Source organism: Mandrillus leucophaeus, unplaced genomic scaffold, assembly GCF_000951045.1.
Source record: "Mandrillus leucophaeus isolate KB7577 unplaced genomic scaffold, Mleu.le_1.0 Scaffold168, whole genome shotgun sequence".
Classification (NCBI taxonomy): domain Eukaryota; kingdom Metazoa; phylum Chordata; class Mammalia; order Primates; family Cercopithecidae; genus Mandrillus; species Mandrillus leucophaeus.
The window spans coordinates 1304212-1308962 of record NW_012101676.1 but is presented as its reverse complement, the minus strand read 5'-3'; positions in this window follow the sequence as shown (position 1 = coordinate 1308962).

Here is a 4751-nt window from a genome sequence, read left to right as displayed (position 1 = left end):
ACATTATAGCCAGAAATAAATATAAGAGAATATTATTAGCAATTGTACAGGCCAGGAGAGATGGCTCATGCCTGTAATCCCAGCACTTTGGGAGGCCACGGTAGGCAGATTGCTTGAGGCCAGGAGTTCGAGACCAGCCAACATGGTGAAACCCCATCTCTACTAAAAATACAAACATTAGCCGGGTGTGGTGGTGTGACTGTAATCCCAGCTACTTGGAGGCTGAGGCACGAGAGTCGCTTGAACCCAGGAGGCAGAGGTTGCAGTGAGCTAAGATCGCGCTACTGCACTCCAGCCTGAGCAACAGAGCCAGTGAGACTCTGTCTCAAAAACAAAAACAATTGCACAACAACAAAGTAGATAACCGATATAAAATGGATAAATTAGTAGAAACACATAACCTACCAAGAATGAATCATAACAAAATAGCATATCTGAACAGGCCTATTACTGGGAAGGAGAGTGAATGAGTAATTTAAAACTTCAAAAAGCGTAGTATTAGATGGGTTCACTGGTGAATTCTACCAGACATTACATTTATCGAAGAATTAACAAATAACAATACTCAATAAACTGTTCCAAGGAATTAAAGAGGAGGGAGCACTTCTGAATTGATTTTATGGGGCCACCATTACTCTGATATCAGACAGAGGAAGGCAATACAAGAAAACTATAGATCAATATGCCTGATGAATACTGATACAAAAATCCTCAACTTGGTGTACTGTTACTGTGCTTGGTAAATAATAATAATAATAAAAAAATCCCAACAAAGTACTACAAAACAAAATTCAACAACACATTAAAAGGACTATACACTTTGGGAGGCCGAGGTGGGCAGATCACGAGGTCAGGAGATTGAGACCGTCCTGGCTAACGTGGTAGAACGCTGTCTCTACTAAAAATACAAAAAATTAGCTAGGCGTGGTGGTGGGCACCTGTAGTCCCAGCTACTCAGGAGGCTGAGGCAGGAGAATGGCGTGAACCCAGGAGGTGGAGTTTGCAGTGAGCCGAGATCACACCACTGCACTCCAGCCTGGGTGACAGGGCAAGACTCCATCTCAAAAAAAAAAAAAAAAAAAAAAAGGACTATATACTATGACTAAGTGGGACTTATTTCTGAAATGCAAGGGATAGTACCCATATGATCATCTCAGTTGATGCAGAAAAAGCATCTGACAAAATTCAATGGCCTTTCATGATTTTAAAAAAACCCTCAACAAATTAGGAATATAAAGAAATTACCATAACATAATAAAAACCATATGTGAAAAACTCGTAACAAACATCATACTAAATGGTGGAAGGCTCCAATATTTTTCCCTCAGATCTGGAACAAGCCTAGTAGACACCGTCAGCAAAGCAGCAGGATACAAAATGAACACCAAAAACATCAATCACATTTTTATAAACTAGCAATAAACAATCCGAAAAGGAACAAGACAAGGATGCCTGCTTTTGCCACTTCTGTTCAATATTGTAATAGAAGTCCTAGCCAGAGAAATTAAGCAGGGAAAGAAATAAAAGATATCCGAATTGGAAAGATGGCACAATTACCACTGTCCAAAGACCTCATGATCTTTATGTAGAAAACTGAAGATCCTACAAAATTTCTGTTGCAACTAATAAACAAATAAAGGGAAGTATCAGAATAAAAAGCCAATATAAAAAAAAAAGTTGCATTTCTATGCACTAACAATGAACAATCGGAAAGGGAAATTAAGAAGACAATTCCATTCACAATTGCATGAAACAAAATACTTAGGAATAAATTTAACCAAATAGGCTAAAGGATTATAAAACTATAAAATGTTGTAGAAAGAAATTAAAGAAGACTTAAATTAAAGGACAGGCACAAATTTAAGGATAGTCAGTCCATATTTGTGGACTGGAAAACTAAATATTGTTAAGATGTCAATGTCACTGAAAGTAACATACAGATTTCATGTAATCTGTATCAAAATCCCAATCATGTTTTGCAGAAATAGAAAAATCTTTCTTAAAATTCAAATGGTACCTCAAGGGAGCCTGAATAACCCCCAAAGAAAAAAAACTTTGGGCCAGGCATGGTGGTTCATGCCTGTAATCCTAGCATTTTGGGAGGCTGAGGCAGATGGATCTCCTGAAGTCAGCGCCTGGCCAACATGGTGAAACACCCTCTCTACTAAAAATACAAAAAGTAGCCGGGGTGGTGGCACATGCCTGTAATCCCAGCTACTCAGGAGGCTGAGGCAGGAGAATCGCATGAACCCAGGAGGCAGAGGTTTCAGTGAGCTGAGATTGTGCCACTGCACTCCAGCCTGGGCAGCAGAGTGAGACTGTCTCAAAACAAAACAAACAAACAAACAAAAATCTTGAAAAAAAAGATTAACAAAACTAGAAGTCTCCCAATTCTTAATCTGGAAGCTCATTACAAAGCTACGGTAATCACAACAGCTTAGTTCTGGCATAAAGACAGACATGTAGACCACTGGAATAGAATTGAGACCTCAGAAATAAACCCACACATATATGGTGAAATGATCTTTAACAAGAGTGCCAAGACAACTTAGAGGAAGAAGGACAGTATTTTCAACAAGTGGTATTGGGAAAACTAGATATTCACATGCAAAAGAATGAAGCTGGACTCTTTCTTCACACCATGTATAAAAATTAAAATGAGGCCAGGCACAGTGGCTCACGCTTGCAATCCCAGCACTTTGGGAGGCCAAGCCAGGGAGATCACTCGAGGTCAGGAGTTCAAGACCAGCCTGGCCAACATGGTGGAACCCTGTCTCTACTAAAAGTACAAAAACAGTCAGGCATGGTGGTGCACGCCTATAATCCCACCTACTCGAGAGGCTGAGGCAGGAGAATAGCATGAACCTGAAAGGTAGAGGTTGCAGTGAGCCGAGATTGCGCCATTGCAAGTGCAGTGTTTTTTTGAGATGGAGTCTCGCTTTGTCGCCCAGGCTGGAGTGCAGTGGCGCCATCTCAGCTCACTGCAACCTCCGCCTCCCAGGTTCAAGCAGTTCTCTGCCTCAGCCTCCCGAGTGGCTGGGATTACAGGCACCTGCCACCACACCCGGCTAATTTTTGTATTTTTAGTAGAAATGAGGTTTCACCATCTTGGCTAGGCTGGTCTTGAACTCCTGACCTTGTGATCCACCCGCCTCGGCCTCCGAAAGTGCTGGGATTACAGGCGTGAGTCACTGCGCCCGGCCCAACTTTTTACAAAAAGGAGCTGGGGTCTCACTCTGCCCAGGCTCATTCTGTTACCCAGGCTGCAGGGCAGTGGTGTGATCATGGCTCACTGCAATCTCAAACTCATAGCTCAAGTGATCCTCCCAGCCCACCTCTCAAGTAACCAGCACTATAGGCATTCACCATTACGCCTGGCTAACTTTAAAATTTTTTAGATAGAGGGTCTTGTTGTGTTGTCCAGGCTGGTCTCAAATGCCTTGCCTCAAGTGAATTTCCTGCCTCAGCCTCCCAAGGGTATTGGGATTACAGGCATGAGTCCTGGCACTGGCCTGAATGAACCTTAATAATAATATGCTAAGTGAAAGAAAAAGACAAATACCGTATGACTCCATGACTCCACCTATCCAAGGTATCCACAGGAGTGAAATTCATAGAGATAGACAATAGTGATTAAGTAAAATGGGGAATGGGGAGTTTTGGTTTAATGGCCATAGCTTCCGTTTTTCAAAATGAAAACATTCTAGAGAGCTGTTACAAAACAATGTGAATATAGTTGACACTACTGAATTACACACTTAAATGGTTAAAATATGAAGTTTTATATTATGTGTTTTTTTTGCTACAATTAAAAATTAGCCAGATACGATGGGTCACACCTATAATCCCAGCACTTTGGGAGGCTGAGGTGCGAGGATCCCTTGAATCCGAGTTTGAGACCAGCCTGGATAATAATAGGGAGACATCATCTCTACAAAAAATAAAAATAAATTAGTCCAAGCCAGGCTCTGTGGCTCATGCCTGTAATCCCAACACTTTGGGAGGCCAAGGCGGGTGGATCACTTGAAGTCAGGAGTTTGAGACCAGCCTGACCAACATGGTGAAACCCCATCTCTACTGAAAATACAAAATTAGCCAGGCATGGTGATGCATGCCTGTAATCCCAGGTACTTGGGATGCCGAGGCAGGAGAATTGCTTGAACCCAGGAGGTGGAGGTTTCAGTGAGCCGAGATGGCACCATTGCATTCTAGCCTGGGCAACAAGAGTGAAACTCAGTATCAACAACAATAATAATAATAAACAAGCAAATTAATTAGTTAACTGGGTGTGGTGGCGTGCACCTGTGGTCCTAGCTGCTCACGAGGCTGAGGTGGGAGGATTGCCTGAGCCCAGGAGGTCAAGGCTGCAGTGAGCCATGATTGCAACACTTCACTCCAGCCTAGCTGGCAGAACAAGACCTTGTCTCTAAATAAATAAACAAATAAAAATAAAAACATTTAAGAGCAATGAAAAAGCTTCCACTGGTAAATTGTATGTTGTGTATATTTTAGCCCAATTAAAAACAAAAAAGAGGCCGAGGTGTGGTGGCTCACACCTATAATCCTAGCACATTGGGAGGCTGAGGCCAACGTGGATCACTCGAGCTCAGGAGTTCAAGACCAGCCGGGCAACATGGCAAAACCATGTCAGCCAGGTGTGATGGCTCGCACCTGTGGTCCCAGCTACTTTGGAGGCTGAGATGGGAGGATTGCTTGAGCCCAGGAAGTCAAGGCTGCAGTGAGCCATGATC